Raw genomic sequence first — 17,513 nt, 5'->3', positions numbered from 1 at the left:
GCAAGAGGAGCACATGAAATGTGAAGCTCTACACAACTTTGTTTCTTTGCATAAGAAGCCCATACTGTGCACCTCCTTTCTGGTGGGTTAACTACTGATATCACTGTGGTTATCAACCAGGTTCTGGTCATTGTTCTCTTGTTCTCAGGGCATAATATTCCTGGTATAAGATAGCCTACTGTTTGCACAAGAAGTCTGTACTGCACACTGTGACGGACACGGCGTCAGACCCCCAGCCCTTCTCACCAACTCGTGACCGAAGGACTAGCCAATCTAAAATCTGTCACATGCGTAACAATACCACGCTCAGCTGCACCCTGCACAAAGATTTTCCATCTAATGGACCACAATCTATGTACCTGCAGCCTGAGAGCGATTGTTACTGGGTCAGGTTAATTACGCAATTAACCCTTCACACTGCCACCACCGCCTATTTGTAAAAAAAAGGATGAAACTCACCAATATTAGCAATAACACTATGATGTTTGAATAAGCGTCTGTATATACAATGTCACCGCAGACAGATGTATGCAGAAGTTATAAAACACACAGTAGCGCTCTTTAGAGACAGGGATTCTTAGTTTGCATTAAAGAGCTTTAGAAACAGTTCAACACTTTTCAGAAAATAGGATTTATTACTAAAAAGGTCAAAATGGTGCAATAAAAATATTTACAGAAAAAGATGTAACCAATATATATATAAATACAGAGAGCAATACCACAACAGAGAGATAACAGAAGTTTAGAGAGGTAGAATACTTGCTGTCAGCTTTGGTTTAAGCAGATCAAGTTTCCTGAACAAAAGGGTACCATCTCTCAAGTTGGTTCCTGATGTTAAAAGGAAGATCTCTTCATCTTACTGCTCCAATCATAACAGCCTTTTTCTATGAACTCAGCAGGGTGTCTCCTTAAAGCAGAGAACCAATCGCCTCATTTGGGGAGGGGTGTTTTAGGCTCAGGCTATGACCAGATCCCTCACAGTTTATACCATGGTCAATCACCTTCCCAAGGTGCATGTAGCAACCTAGCCACTAGTAGATTAATATGCAGAATGAGATCCTGAACATTCAGACATCAAATATGCCATACCTTACTATTTTAGCTAGAACTATATGGCTCTCTGCGCTCCTGTAGACGTCAACTAGGGGGTGTAAGATATTAGACGACTCGCATTACACTGAGCTATCCAAATATATGCTTTGCTTCCTGGTAATTATTTCCTAGCTTAAGATAGGAAATTATATGGAAAAGTGATTAAAATGTGATGTCTGTTTTACGGCGGAATGCGTTTGAAGTCCAGTGAAGGACTGGTTTATAGCTTTACGATTAGCTTCAGAGCAAGAGTTTCACAGACATACTGGGCCCAGGCTAATTGGGGTTTATAACCATGAAGCTACCCCGCTGGGCCTGATGCCTGTGATCTCAGCATACACACAGACCACATTCCTGAGGGAGGGGGAATTGGAGGGAGAGAGGATAATACAAGATGGGGGATCTTTAGCAAGATGGATGACCGCGTCCATCTCTGTACGTACAATTGCTACACCTCCCCCCTCATGTGATTGCATGGGAGGGAACTGCAATTTCCCTCCTGATGCAACCGACTCCTGCTGCTGGCTTGGCTGATCAGACCCATTGTGAATGAGGAAAGAACAAAGAGAGGGCACACAGGCCTAGTGCATTACCATAAAAAATGTTTAATAAGAAATAAAATAGGTGTTGTACTCACAAACGAGAATAAAGGCAAGGCACATCATAAAAGAACAGCTGGGTCAACACCATTCTGAGTAACAGTCTGCAATGGGGAGTGTAGACATCCAATAGACTGACGCGTTTCGAGGACTTGCCTCTTCCTCAGAGCACTGTTACTAAGTGCGGTGTTGACCCAGCTGTTCTTTTATGATGTGCCTTGACTTTATTCTCGTTTGTGAGTACAACACCTATTTTATTTCTTGTTAAACATTTTTTATGGTAATGCACTAGGCCTGTGTGCCCTCTCTTTGTTCTTTTCTCATTCAGTATATTTGGATTCCCCCAGTCCATTTGAGGGCAGCAAGGTGTGCATGTTCCAGGACATTGTTAATGTGGTTGTAGCCTGCATCGAGTCCATCCCCAAGGGCAGGAGCATTTGTGTTTGCTGGTTCACAGACCCATTGTGCCCAGGGGTTCACCTTGGTGTGATCTGGTACAACTGCCCTGAGGGAGAACCAGGTTCCTTCTGAGAAGGGTACTATTCTCCCCAGCAACACTGTTGTGCCAACCAAGTGAGTTGTCAGGGGTGAGCACCAGTCTGCTGTGACTACCCGGATATAGTGGCAACTGCCATGGTGCCCACCTGTTCACAAAACACTTCTGTTCAGGGGTGACATATGCTAACATATTGAGATATAGCTTCTTGTCGAGGTAGAGAATGAGATTTCCCTCTCCAATCTCCTTCCTCAGGCCCAGGACTACATCTGACCCGAAGGTAGTGGTGCCTGTGTGCACCAGATCCGGACAGGCAAATTCTGGAACTCGCCGTCCAGATGTGTCTACAGGTACCTTCGTCCAAGATGAACAGTCCTCTTTACCTGCTAGCATCCAGGACACCATTTCCATCAGTTTCCTGTCTGCTAGGTCAGTCACAGGTTCAGCTGAGCCATGATAGTTGCACCCAGGAGTCTTACTGTAGCCAGCTGTACCCAAGACTGACATAACCTGCTTTTTGGCCTGGGGAGTAGGCCAGGCCATAACTGCCTCAGTCTCTCCATTTCCAGACCTCTGGGGGTCTCTCCCTACCAGTGGTTCCCAGTGCTAACCACTGACATGCCCCTCTGACAGTTACCTCTTTTGACTGTCAGACTAGGCATGGGCAGTTTGTCCCTGACTGGCGACAGGGGTCCAAGGTGCTCTTCCAAGACAGGGCCGAGCACTGCAAGGCCCCTAAAGTGGGCAACTGCACACAGCTCCATTCCACATTGTAGGTCATTCCTGACCCCTGGGGAGTTGGTTGGTGTGGTCTCAACCCCAACTAGCTTTCCCGTGAATTCAGGCAAGCCACATGGGGTGGTGAAGGTTGACTCGTCCTGAGCCTCCTGGGTTAGAGATGGTGGCCTATATCCTCTGTTCAGGTCCACGACAGTTAGACAGCAGGCACCTGCCGGCTGCTCCATTACTGCATGGTTCCTGGGCATGAGGTAGGCCACCACCACAAGGTTGGCGCTCAATTTTCCAAGGGCCTCACAAAGCCTGGTCTTCTGATCCTGTTTGGGAACAAGACTACAGGTGATGTCCTGACCTCTGGATCCCTGACTGCGATATTCCCTCTGTCTCTTTGGCCCATTCAGTCTGCACCTCCTGTGAGATGAGGTGGGCTGAAGGCATGAGGGGAGGTATACCCTGCCATCCAACTCATGAAGAGCACGGTGAGCTCTCCCAGGGTTTCCCTGAACCCAGTCACCATCTACCATAGGCCTTGCCAGCAGCTTCTGTACCTAAATGGAAAGGAAAGGTGATAGGAGTTGAAGGCCGAAGCTCCCTCTCTGGGCTATCAATTCCAATAGGGCCCCTCGCACTTCCAATCCAGGTGTGCTGTCACTGCCTATGACATATGTTGGTCTGCCTGGTTTTTGGGGAGTGAATCTAAGCCAGAAATAGTTGGAGGTGACTTCCTCCCTGGCTTCAGATTTTCCCCATACACTTTGACAGGCTTTATCAGGTGACACTTTCAGTCCCCAAGCCCCCTGCTGGTAGACCATTCATTTCATTGTGCCAATCAAGCTGTTGTTTACCTTTCTCAGCAGGGAAGCTCACAGCTAGCTTGCTGATGGAGTCCACATTTTGGTCACTCCTCAGTGCTGTCATGGCCGTGGGACTACAAGTCCCAACAAGCTGTTGTTTACCTTTCTCAGCAGGGAAGCTCACAGCTAGCTTGCTGATGGATGCAACATTTTGGTCATTCCCAAGTGCTGCCTTGGCCTTGGGACTACAAATACCAACCAGCTGTCCAGTACCATACAAAGATAACTGCTGGGAGGTTATCGAGGTAGAATCCTCTGAGCCAGAGCAAGAAAAAGGCCTATCCAGACCATCCCTCTGCTCAGCACTCAGAGATTGTACCTCTGCCCACTTCACAGCACTGTGGGTGACCCCCAACAATGAAATTGCATCATAATTATCATCATTATCAGTATCATCATTATCATGAACATTATCAACAATATCAGTATCATCATCACCGTCATCATTATCATCATCAATATCAACAGTTACGTTTGGAACATCAATGACACAGGAGTTCATTACCTCCCCATGCATGGGGATTTCCTCTCCTTCTCCAGGTAATGGAGAATCCTGTAGCCCCACTCTATTCCCAGTCCCCTCCCTCTGTCCATCCACAGGTTACCCACACATTACCCCAACATCTGCACACAGTACCTTGGCATGTCCAGAGAGTTCCAGGGGGGCCTTCAGGGTGTTCTTGGCAGGGGCATAATATGACACAAGAGTACCCAAATCGGCACCCAACAGAACAGGTGTGGGAATTTCATCCGAGACCCCCACCTCCCTCATCCCCCTTCCTGCACACTAATCAGTGAATACCTTTGCACAGGGTATGCGTGAACAGGTTCCCCCAACTCCAGTAAGGGTAAGAAACTTTCCTGGGATGAAGTTCCTTTGCTCAATCACCTCTGGTCGGATCAAGGTGACTTCTGCCCCGGTGTCACAGAAACCAGTTACAGACTGGTTGCCCACAGTGACTGGCTGCAAGTTGGCGGGGGTTACCCGCGTATTCCTGCGGACAAACAGCAATGAAGAGGAGTTGCTGGCCAGGTAATGTCATCTGCTTCTGCTCAGGACACTGCGTCCTGAGATGTCCGGGTTTCCCACAGGTGTAACATCTGCGGTTGTTAGGCAGGGATGGCTTGGCCCCAAGTACTGCAGGTGTTGGATGAGGGGGAGCTTGACTCACCAGCGTAGGAGGGGTTGCTTTGTGTGATTTCCCTCCTTTCCAGCCATTTGGAGGAGCCTTGCAAGGGTCAGACACCCACATGTGGACATAGGTATCTGCCAGATTGGCTGCAGCTTTGGCAGATGCGGGTTCTCTCTCCAATACAAACTGTCTGACATCTGCCGGGCAGATATGCAGTAGCTGATCTCGTATCATGAGATCCTCCAGAGACTCGTAGGAGTCAGCTTTCAGTCCTTTGGTCCACTGCCAGAATGTGGGACTCTTACATCAGTGTAAGAGTCCCCAGGTCCCTTTTGCAAGGACGTAAATCGCCTTCGGTACACTTCCAGGGTCATCTGGTACTTCCGGGCGATGGCTTCTTTTAGAGCTTCATAATTGTCATCCTGCCCCTCTGGCAATTCGACAAACGCATCCAGGGCCTTGCCTCGTAGCCCTGGTGTCAGGTACCAAGCCCATTGTGCCTGGGGCAGATGGTACTGACGGCAAGGTTTTTCAAATGACATTAAATACATGTCAATGTCACTATCTTTTTCCATCACTGGAAACATGGCTGCTGTGCCCACGGCCGGAGAGGCGTCCCTGTGCTCTAGGGACCCGAGGTTCTGAACCGGTCGTTGCTGGAGCCTAGCCATCTCCAGTTCGTGCCGACGATTAGTTTCCCTCTGCGCTGCGTCTCGGTCAGCCGCTGCCTGGCATTCCTCTCTCTCAGCCTGGCGTTCCTCTCTGTCAGCCGCTGCTTGGTGTTACGCAGCCTCTCTGTCAGCCTGGCGTTCAAGAAACCGCAGGTATGCCATAGGATCCACCTCCTTGATGCGTTCCATGGCTTCCTGCATCTGAGAAGAGTCTCTGCTGGTTACAAGCACTCCGGTGTTGGCCTGCTCATGCTGTGGCGTGGAGGCGACATGCTGTGGTACTCCAGCGTCAGTCTCTGTATGCCCATCCTGTGAGGCCGTCTCTGAGCCACTGGGATCGGAGGTGGCGGAAACCCCTTTAGTTCCAGGTTCCCCCAGGTTCTTGTCTGCCTGGCTATCATACTCATGTAAGTCATAAATCAGATTTTCACGAGTTTTGCCATCGACATCAATTCCTCGTGACGCACATTCAGTACTTAAATCACTTTTGCTCATTTTCCTGTATTCTGCTAAACCGGGCATAATTGCAAGCAAAGGTAGAATAGAAAGCAGAAAAAGGAAGGAGCTGTTGCTATATGTCTCTATATATATAAAAAAAATATGCACCGCTTGTCTCTAAGGACTGTTTCCACAAAGGTTACAATCCTTCAGTGCAGAGCTAATTCCTAACAATGCACTGAAGCTCTAATGCAAACTATCCCACGTACGCTTCCAGCCAATATGTGACGGATGCGGCGTCAGACCCCCAGCCCTTCTCACCAACTTGTGACCGAAGGACTAGCCAATCTAAAACCGCGCTGTCACGTGCGTAACAATACCACGCTCAGCTGCACCCTGCACAAAGATTTTCCATCTAATGGACCACAATCTATGTACCTGCAGCCTGAGAGCGATTGTTACTGGGTCAGGTTAATTACGCAATTAACCCTTCACACTGCCACCACCGCCTATTTGTAAAGAAAAGGATGAAACTCACCAATATTAGCAATAACACTATGATGTTTGAATAAGCGTCTGTATATACAATGTCACCGCAGACAGAGGTATGCAGAAGTTTTAAAACACACAGTAGCGCTCTTTAGAGACAGGGATTCTTAGTTTGCATTAAAGAGCTTTAGAAACAGTTCAACACTTTTCAGAAAATAGGATTTATTACTAAAAAGGTCAAAATGGTGCAATAAAAATATTTTCAGTAAAAGATGTAACCAATATATATATATATATATATATATATATAAATACAGAGATCAATACCACAACAGAGAGATAACAGAAAGAAGTTTAGAGAGGTAGAATACTTGCTGTCAGCTTTGGTTTAAGCAGATCAAGTTTCCTGAACAAAAGGGTACCATCTCCCAAGTTGGTTCCTGATGTTAAAAGGGAGATATCTTCATCTTACTGCTCCAAGCATGACAGCCTTTTTCTAGGAACTCAGCAGGGTGTCTCCTTAAAGCAGAGAACCAATCGCCTCATTTGGGGAGGGGTGTTTTAGGCGGGGAACTCAGGCTATGACCAAATCCCTCGCAGTTTATTCCATGGTCAATAACCTTCCCTAGGTGCATGTAGCAGCCTAGCCACTAGTAGATTAATATGCAGAATGAGATCCTGAACGTTCAGACATCAAATATGCCATACCTTACTATTTCAGCTAGAACTATATGGCTCTCTGCTCTCCTGTAGACGTCAACTAGGGGGATTACAGAAGGACATTAGCAGATGACCTTAACCAAAACCACCCAGAAAACAGCTTTCTCCACCCCAGAGGGATACTTTCAGTACAATAGAATGCTCTTTGGCCTTTGCAATGCTCCTGCCAGGTTTCAGAGGGTAATGGACCAGAGTTTACACCCTCATTAGGAAAACACCTTATGTACAGTCAGGTCCATAAATATTGGGACATGGACACAATTCTAACATTTTTGTCTCTATACACCACCACAATGGATTTGAAATGAAACGAACAAGATGTGCTTTAACTGCAGACTGTCAGCTTTAATTTGAGGGTATTTACATCCAAATCAGGTGAACGGTGTAGGAATTACAACAGTTTGCATATGTGCCTCCCACTTCTTAAGGGATCAAAAGTAATGGGACAATTGGCTTCTCAGCTGTTCCATGGCCAGGTGTGTGTTATTCCCTCCTTATCCCAATTACAATGAGCAGATAAAAGGTCCAGAGTTCATTTCAAGTGTGCTATTTGCATTTGGAATCTGTTGCTGTCAACTCTCAAGATGAGATCCAAAGAGCTGTCACTATCAGTGAAGCAAACCATCATTAGGCTGAAAAAACAAAACAAACCCATCAGAGAGATAGCAAAAACATTAGGCGTGGCCAAAACAACTGTTTGGAACATTCTTAAAAAGAAGGAACGCACCGGTGAGCTCAGCAACACCAAAAGACCCGGAAGACCATGGAAAACAACTGTGGTGGATGACTGAAGTATTCTTTCCCTGGTGAAGAAAACACCCTTCACAACAGTTGGCCAGATCAAGAACACTCTCCAGGAGGTAGGTGTATGTGTGTCAAAGTCAACAATCAAGAGAAGACTTCACCAGTGTGAATACAGAGGGTTCACCACAAGATGGAAACCATTGGTGAGCCTCAAAAACAGGAAGGCCAGATTAGAGTTTGCCAAACGACATCTAAAGAAGCCTTCACAGTTCTGGAACAACATCCTATGGACAGAGGAGACCAAGATCAACTTGTACCAGAGTGATGGGAAGAGAAGAGTATGGAGAAGGAAAGGAACTGCTCATGATCCGTCGCATACCACCTCATCAGTGAAGCATGGTGGTGGTAGTGTCATGGCGTGGGCATGTATGGCTGCCAATGGAACTGCTTCTCTTGTATTTATTGATGATGTGACTGCTGACAAAAGCAGCCGGATGAATTCTGAAGTGTTTCGGGCAATATTATCTGCTCATATTCAGCCAAATGCTTCAGAACTCATTGGACGCTTCACAGTGCAGATGGACAATGACCCAAAACATACTGCAAAAGCAACCAAAGAGTTTTTTAAGGGAAAGAAGTGGAATGTTATGCAATGGCCAAGTCAATCACCTGACCAGAATCCGATTGAGCATGCATTTCACTTGCTGAAGACAAAACTGAAGGGAAAATGCCCCAAGAACAAGCAGGAACTGAAGACAGTTGCAGTAGAGGCCTGGCAGAGCATCACCAGGGATGAAACCCAGCGTCTGCTGATGTCTATGCGTTCCAGACTTCAGGCTGTAATTCACTGCAAAGGATTTGCAACCAAGTATTAAAAAGTGAAAGTTTGATTTATGATTATTATTCTGTCCCATTACTTTTGGTCCCTTAAGAAGTGGGAGGAACATATGCAAACTGTTGTAATTCCTACACCGTTCACCTTATTTGGATGTAAATACCCTCAAAGTAAAGCTGACAATCTGCAGTTAAAGCACATCTTGTTTGTTTCATTTCAAATCCATTGTGATGGTGTATAGAGCCAAAAATGTTAGAATTGTGTCGATGTCCCAATATTTATGGACCTGACTGTATATTGGCTGACATCATTTTCAGAAGGGACCTGGAATCCCATCCACCCAACAAGGTAGAAGCTATACAGTCTTGGCCCTGCCATAACCAAAAAGCAGATGTGTGCATTTGTGGGCATAGTGGGGTACTACACATGATTTGCACCTAAACTTGTCACTGTGGCAGCATAGTTAACTGATCTTATCAAGGGTCAGAGGTTGGTAATGGACATGGAACACAGATGTTGAAATGGACTTCCTGGAGCTCAAGTCTGCACTCTGCCAACATTCTATCTTGGAAGCACCTGAATTCATCATCAAGATGGGCACCTCTGACATGTGACTAGGAGCTGTTTTCTTGCATGGAGAAGAGCATCCCATAGTTTATCTCAGTGGGAAATTGACCTTGGCTGATAAAGTTGAATGGGAGTGCTTGGCCATTAAGGGGACCTTAGAGTCATTCAAGTATTACCTAGTGGGAAGGAAGTTCCAGTTGGTTTCATACCTAGGTCTATTAACATGGATATGACAACACAAGGAGAGAAATGCTGGCATAATGCCAGGCCATCCAAGAGTATGGTTCGTAGTGGAGCATAGACTTGGCAGACTTCATCATAATTTTGATACTTTTTCCCATTGTTTTGGCTCCACTGTCACTTCTACCTTTTCTGAGGAGGGGGGATAGAATATGTACATGCCAAAAGGGATGGCAGTTACGTTTCCCCTCTTTTTGTGCTGAAGGTGCCCTTTAAGAGATGCAGCAGAGGTTAATGCAGCAAAGGGAAATGAAGAATATGAGGGATAGTTCTGAGAAGGATTGTTATTGATGACACCTGTTTGTTTGGGAGCCAGGCAAGAAACCTCTCTTGCTGGCTTATCTCTGTGGTGCTACCGTGTTGGACTTTGTGGCAGTGAAGCTTGCTAGCTAAAGAAATTCAAACATGAGCATTTCCTCAGAGGAACCTTATGGTTCCTTTTTGGGTTGCTAGGACTAATCTTACCTGCAAAGAAGTGTTTTGTTTTCTCTTTCTTTTGTACTAAGTATTGTATGTTTGTTTTGCTTTGCTGTTGTTAAAGGATAAGTTCACCTTTTAACAAAAATAATAAACACACTTTTGTTTTGCAGGTACAAAAATGTGCATTTACTATGTCTTGTTTTAGGAGCCTGGAAAGCATTGCACCAGCAATCAGCAGATCGCTGGTGCAATGCAAGTCTCCTGCAGACTGTCAGAGTTATCTGTCTGCCCATACATTGTACAGGCAGGCAGTTTTACACTGACAGGAAGAGCCAATGAACTATCAAAGTGCTCAACAGCTCCCTGGTAGTTCATTGAGAACTACAAGCCGACAGCCTCAAAGGCTGTCGATATGTGTAGTTTCCCATTCACAGAACTCTGTGATGAAAGACACGGCTGGGCAGGCAGAGAAGATTCTCTGCTAGCTGTCAAAATTCGGGATCAGGTTGGGGGAGGGCCTGTAAGAATTTGGGTGTAATATGTTACAAAACTATGAACTTGTCCTTCAAGATTTTTAAGTTCAATAAAAAACAGTTTCTTCACAAAGTCAGTGTCCTGAGATTCTGTATACCTCCAAGCTTTATAAAATGAAATGTAATAAGTGAATAGTTGCTATATAAAATGCTGTGTCCACTAAAACAAAACAAAATATCAACTGGGCAGATACCTAACAGGACCATTCAGTATCATGTAGTATCAAAGAACCAGTGACATTATCATTGCTTAAAAGGACATTATCCTGAGTGCTCTGATATAACAGTGGGTCCCCAAAAAGCTGGCCAGCGGAAAAGAGTATATTACAGACTACCGAACTATTAGAGTGGTTTAATTCCCCTTAGTCAGGCATGCCCCAGTATAGGGTTTAGGAGAGGTTGCTCTCTACACTCATTGCTTGTTTTAAACCATATATTTCTTTCTACTGTTCACCTATTTGCACTATATTCCTTGTTACAGTTTAACTCAATGTTTCTCAACCAATTTTCATTCCGGGTGCCTTTGAAATTAATTTTCAGTTTTGAGGCACCCCAGTCAATGGCTTGGTCTAAACAGACCTCTAATATTTCACATTTGAAAAAAGGACAGAGGAGAGAGATTCATCAGTCCCTTTCTCTTCAGCCTTAGCTGCACTGGACAGTGAATGAATATGAAGTGCTCTGAGGCTTCCTGTTCATTTACAAACTGAAGCATAGTAAACACAAGTTACTTTGTTTCAGTAATGAACGGATACAGGAGTGATAGGTACTAATCACTCACTGTGTCCATTCAGAGAAGGAAGGAGTTAGTAAATATGGCATAATGCCATTTAACTCTCCACCCCCGCTGTCCTTCCTGAAAAACTCTGTGTGCCTACAGCAGATGCTGGCGGGAGAAGACAGTAGGAAAGTCAACAGTGCTGCAGGAGCACATGGGGGAAGGGGGGGTAGACAGCAGGGGGTGGATTCCACCAGCAGAAGAACAGCAGGAGAAGCCAGAAAGAACATGGGTACCAGCAATAAGGCAGTATAGTTGTCCCTCCTGCATGACAGGTTCCTGGGCCACCCTTTTGAACTGGTGGGGCCTGAGCCGACACAGGAGGGACAGTTGTACTGCCAGTTTTTTTCTGCTGGTGTCTGTTTTTGGATGTTTGTAATGTATGTTAATATTTTCTTATGTTTAGCACAGATAGTGTGGTTTTAACAATAAAAAGCTGACAGAACATTTTTGATGGCCCCCCCTTATGGTGAAAAAAAGCATTTTATTTCAGTCTGCATTGCCATTGGAGAGTCACCAGAACAATGTGGGTAAATATCCTGTACAGCAGGAAAACTGCTAGAACTTCTAATGCTTACCCACTCCATACCAAACTAGAAAAAACAAAACTGGCTATAGATACACCTTGTCCTCCATTCACATGTAGCATAAATCAATCAGCCAATTTAGAGGTGTTCTATTTACACGTTGTATGCATGTTTTTGTAAGTTTTACATGTGACTTGTAGTACAGGTGCAGAATCCTTTGTTGCAGAGTGCGATTGATGCAAGTGTTGGGGTAGTGAGGGATGCAGAAAGTGCAGAGTAAAGCTGGGTACACACTGCGAGCTCTTGTTCAGTGGGCTGAATAAAAAGAAACTCAGATTCAAATGTCAAGTGAATGCATGACTCTCCCTCGCTGTTGTATTCTGACATTGTGGACTCCTCCATCCCCAGTGGCTGATTGAAAGTTGGTTTTCCAGCCAAACCAGATGAATTTCGATATGTGTATACCCAGCTTTAGGTGTAAAAGGAGATGCAGGAGGTACAGAATGCTGGGGTAGTGTGGGATGCAGAAAGTCAGGGGCAACACCAGGCGAATGCTATAGCACCCACAAAAATATTGCTAGCACCCCCATCTTTGGGACCAGGGCTGCTCATAGTAGGCAGTTGTCTGCTGCCAGATTGGGCTCCATAAGGTCATTGGGAGGACCTGCCTCTTACAGCTGTCTTTGCCCAGTGATCAGCCTCCTATGATTGGCAGCCCATAGAGATTCTCTCTCCGTCTGCAATTTCTCTTTGGGCTGATCAAGATGGTGGGTGAGGAAGAGGTGTGGACAACTTCCCCCACATATACAGGTGGCTGCTCTACTGAAAATAGTAGAGGACAGGGAGGAGAAGCAGAGATGGCAGCCTGAGAGTCTGCACACATGTGGTGGGTGACTGACAAGGAGAGGCTTTTCTCCTGAACAAACACTCTCCATTTGTAATGCTTCAGCTCCCTACCCTGCTTTGTACACTGTACACAACAGCTTGGAATGGAACTGCTTCCAGCAGTGCCCTTGCACACTGCCCCCACTGCATACTACCCGAACTACATACTGTTCACTATCCCCAGTGCATTATGCCCCCACTACATACTGCTCACTGGCCCCACTACATGCTGCTCACTGGCCCCACTGTATACTGCCCTTACTACATCCTGCTCATTGCCCCCAGTGCATACTCCTCCTGCTACATACTACTCACCTCCCCACTACATACGGCCCCACGTTTTACTGCTCACTGTCCCACTATATACTGCATACTGACCACTGCATACTGCTCACTTCCCCCTTTATATACTGCTCACTGCCCCACTACATGCTGAAGGGAGCACACTGACTGCTATATTCCTGCAGTTTATTTTGTATTCAATCTTGGGGGTTAATTACTGTGCAGCTCTGTAAATTAATAATGGACAGTACTGGGTTTTTTTTTGCAGTGCTGTGAGTTTCTATGCCATGCTGGGGTTTATTATTATGCCTTGCTGGGAGCTAATGGTTGTGCCACGCTAAGGGGTTAATTATTGTGCATTGTTGGGAGTTAATTGTTGTGCAGTACTGTGGGTATATTATTTTGCCATGCTGATGGTTAAGTATTGTGCTGCGCTGGAGGTTAATTATTGTGCCAGGTTGGGTGTTTACTTTATTTTTGTTTCATGCCATGGGTTATTTATGCTGTTCAGGCCTTAGGCTTGCTGGGGTTATTGCTGACCCTGCCACTTGTTGTGGGGTATCATTGCTGGTCTAATTTGGACTTATTTTATTCCAACAATCTTTTTAGTGTGCTCCAAGGACATATTTTGTCTACACAGTGGGATAGACCATGAAGAAACACCCACTTTTTTGTCACACCCACAAAAGCACAATGGGTAGTGCCCATTAACACCCCCACTTATACTTACAGCACCCCCAAAAAATTTTGTCTGGAGCTGCCCCTGCAGAAAGTGTAGAGTAAAGTCTGTTACACATGGGCCAATTATCAGCTGCTTCAACTGAAACTGGCCAACATTCGGCCCATGTGTACAGCAGCCTGTTCTACAGAAGCTGGCCAAGTATATGGCTTCTGTCAAATGGGCTTGCAGGAAAAACAGCTGTCAAATGGCATCCAATCAGTGCTCACAGCCACAAGTGTGTTTTGGGGGGAGATCTTTGTACTAACATTGTATAATTTAGTAAACTCATCGGTTTTTTTTTTTTTTTTTTCATTCAGCCCACTGGGTTGAACGAAAAAAAACTGCCAGTGTGTACCAGGCTTAAGATGTAATGGGGATGAACAGGGTTTGGGGTAGTGGGGGGTGCAGGAAGGGTAAAGCAAAATGTAAACGGGGATTCAAGTGGTATTCAGCATCGGGTGGTGGGCAGGGCTGTTGATAGCGAGGTATGCAGGTAGCATAAATGTAGCCAGGCGCTTTGAAGTTGTTTTATTTGCACATTTCTTTGCAAGGTTTTACTTGTGACTTGCAGTACAGGAGTAGAACCGCAAGTTTTTAGCCCAATAGACTTTTAAATAGGAGCACCCCTTAAAGTCTATCGGGCCAAAAATGTGCGATTCTGCCCCAGAGAAAAAAGCTTATGAACGTTTTTCAGTTTCACGCTACAGGTGACAAGTGACACAACACTCAAGGTGAAGAGGCTTAAAGTAGAACTATAGCCAAAACGTTTTTTTTTTAAATTTTGGATAGAGCAAGGAAGAGTTATAACCCTGGCCAAGTTTTTTTTCACCACCTCTGTCCCATTTCTGAGATTTCCCTTCACTTCCTGTCCTACAGCCAAACAGAAGTGAAAGAAATCCCTGCAAATTAAAGTGGAGTTCCACTCACCCTGTCAAAAAATAAAAGTCAGCAGCTACAAAAACTGTAGCTGCTGACTTTTAAAAAACAGCTGCTTACCTGTCCCTTGGTTCCATGGTGTGTCCCCCGCAGCTTGTTTCACCAGCCGTCCTGTATTCCAGGAGGCCGGCCTCTTCAGTGTGGGCACCTGGCTCTGATAGCTTGCGGCTTCACAGCCGGGCACCCACTGCGCATGCGCGAGTAGCGCTGCTCTTCCTGAATGGTACTGTAGTCTTCTGGGACCTGTCATGTGTCCCAAAAGACTACACAAAGGGAGGGAGGACACCTTCCATTTCCGGGTACCTGTCAAATTCGGGTACCCGCTCCCCCCCGCCCCCCAAAGGTGCCAATCCTTAATGGGGAGTGGGGGAGCAGTCCTTAACCTCCCTAGCGGTATGATTATTTCAGATTTTTGGTGCTGAAAGCGGTACCATTATTTTGCATGGAAATATGTCTTTTTTTTATTGTAGGCTGTAATTTTTAGGAATAACTCACTGAAATCTGTCCAAACAAGAGTCTATTAAACATCCCGGGGATGATAAAATTTGAAACACAAAATCATAAATTATAATTTTATAAATAATCATAAAAAATAATAATATAATAATAATACATTTAATTCAATAATATAATCAAACCGAAAACACTGAAATTTGAAATAGAGTGCCAAGTTCGCACATTGCTGAGCAAAGTCGCAAAATCGTTTTCAGTGTCTGATGATGAATTTCCGCGCGAATCATTATCACTCAATTCTGCAAGTGGTTCTGATTTACTATCACTGTTCTCTAGCTGATCTAAACCCACTTTTGACCTAAAGGGACACTTTTTGGATGCCATGGACTTTTCTCAGTTTCCAGGCAGAAAGAACAGTAAAAATGCAGGCAGGGTACAGGACAAAGCACTAGGGACAAAATGTATGTGAAATGGGTTGAAACAGTAATGTTTTACTATGTAAAATTTGTTTGGAAAAAAATGAAATTTTTAAAAATTTTCAAATTTCCCGCCGCTGGCGGCGCCCGTACGTCCCGACATCTCAGGGACCGGAACACAGAAGCCGGATGCCGGCATCGGCCAGAGGAGATGGCCGGGGATGCTGCAGGGGACACATCGCGGGAGCGCAGGACAAGGTAAGCTCTGCAGGGAATCCCTATGCAGCGCCGCATGGTAAGCCCGAGTGTAGCTCGGGGTTACCGCTTTTGGTACTGACATTTTACCCCGAGCTACACTCAGGAATACCGCTAAGGAGGTTAAAGAGGAACTTCCCCTTTTGGGTGGAGCTCTGCTTTAAGAAAATCCATTGGGGTCCCCCAGGTCACCAGAACTAGTGTCCCCATTGGAAGATTTCCTCACTATTACTTTTCTGAGGACAACCCAAAATTGGGGATTTTCTTTACTTTTGGTGATTATTATTATTATTACTATTGTAATACAGGATTTATATAGAGTTTGCCCAGCGCTTTACAAAATGAAGGCAAACATTACAGTTACAATACAATTTGGTACAAAAGGAATCAGAAGTCCCTGCTCTATAACTATAAACAGAACAAATAGAAACCCCCCATGAGATCAATAGATTCACCCCCATTTGGGTGAATCTCCCTAATGGGGGCACAGACAATAAAAACTGGAAGGGGTTCTAATCCCTCTCCACTCTATCCAAAACTAAAAAAAAAAAAAAAAAGATGTTTTATTTATACTTTAAGGATTTTTCATCTGGAATTGCAGGACAAATCGCTCAGGTGTGAATGAGGGCTAGTGCTAAGCCATGATTACGGACATTTCCAGGGACAAACCAAAACCTGGCAGCATTACCAGTTAGCTATCATGCTCCTGTAAAGTGTTCCTGGTAGAAGGGAATTGTCTGGAATGGGAGATGACAGGAAATCAGGAAGCAGCAGCAGCAGTGAGCAGAATCTCTCCATCAAAGGCACTGCTGCCTCCCTGGCTGCCATAGAGTGTGTGCAGCTCCTTCTGCGTGTATGCCTGTGTCTCCATTCTCTGCCACCTCTAAGGAGGAAGGACCAACACAAACACTCATCTCCATCCTCTCTGCACACACTACCAGCAGCCAGTGAGAATGACTAGAAGCTAGAGGTGCAGGCTAAACTTCCATGCAAATGAAGGCAAAGACAGTGCAATAGGTAGGTTGTGATCTCCTCCTCGCTCCATGTTGTTGTATTGTTCATCTCCTTTCTCTGCCCCCCCCTTGCTGTGTCCCCCATCCTCTGCTGCTGGGTATCTGCTGCTGCAAGTGTTGGCTGCTGCTTTATGGCTTGGGGTGTCTAGGGGAGCCGGGGGACATGGAAGCAGCCAAGCAGGCCATTTGTGTGTCTTTGTAATGCTTTACGTCTACATGATATGCAGCTCCGCTGACAATATTTCCGCTCATCAACGACATGCACATCGAGCCACTTCAGTTTTTCTATCTACAGCTCATTTGTACGTTTTTTGTTTTTTTTTCTGTGTGGCGTATCTCTCTTCCATTTCTTTGGTTAAGATAATATGTGTGAGCACAGCTTATAGAGATGAAGGATACAGTGCTCTGGTCCCCTCCCCCAAATGACAGGGGTTGTCATGGTGATGAGGCTGCCAGCTGCAGCATCCTACTTATCAATGAGGAGGAGGAGGAGGTGAATGGGAGCTGTAGGAGTCCAAGGTTCACATGTACACAGGCAAACCTGGCAAACACGGAAGAGACGAGGTGGACTTCATTTAATATATAGATGACTTTAACGGCAGACAAGTATGCAATGATAGCAAATCAGCAAGAGCTCCTAAATATCACAGACATGCTGCTGCGACTTACTTTGTACAA

General features: G+C 45.4%; 1 protein-coding gene across 2 annotated transcripts in view; it reads left to right on the top strand.

Annotated features, from left to right (window-relative positions):
* Window positions 1–16,542: 16,542 nt before the first annotated feature.
* NALCN (sodium leak channel, non-selective) overlaps window positions 16,543–17,513 on the top strand; it is a 694,063-nt gene continuing 693,092 nt past the window's right edge. For both annotated transcript variants that reach the window (XM_089679951.1, XM_089679950.1), the window contains exon 1: window positions 16,543–16,839. The gene's annotated coding sequence lies outside the window, so the exon portion shown is untranslated. The remainder of the gene's footprint in view (window positions 16,840–17,513) is intronic.

The sequence above is a fragment of the Staurois parvus genome, unplaced genomic scaffold (genome assembly GCF_062004578.1).
Source record: "Staurois parvus isolate SC_StPar_1 unplaced genomic scaffold, SC_StPar_1.0 ptg000233l, whole genome shotgun sequence".
NCBI lineage: Eukaryota > Metazoa > Chordata > Amphibia > Anura > Ranidae > Staurois > Staurois parvus.
The sequence above is the reverse complement of the archived record's forward strand: the minus strand, read 5'-3'. Positions and strand labels throughout refer to the sequence as shown.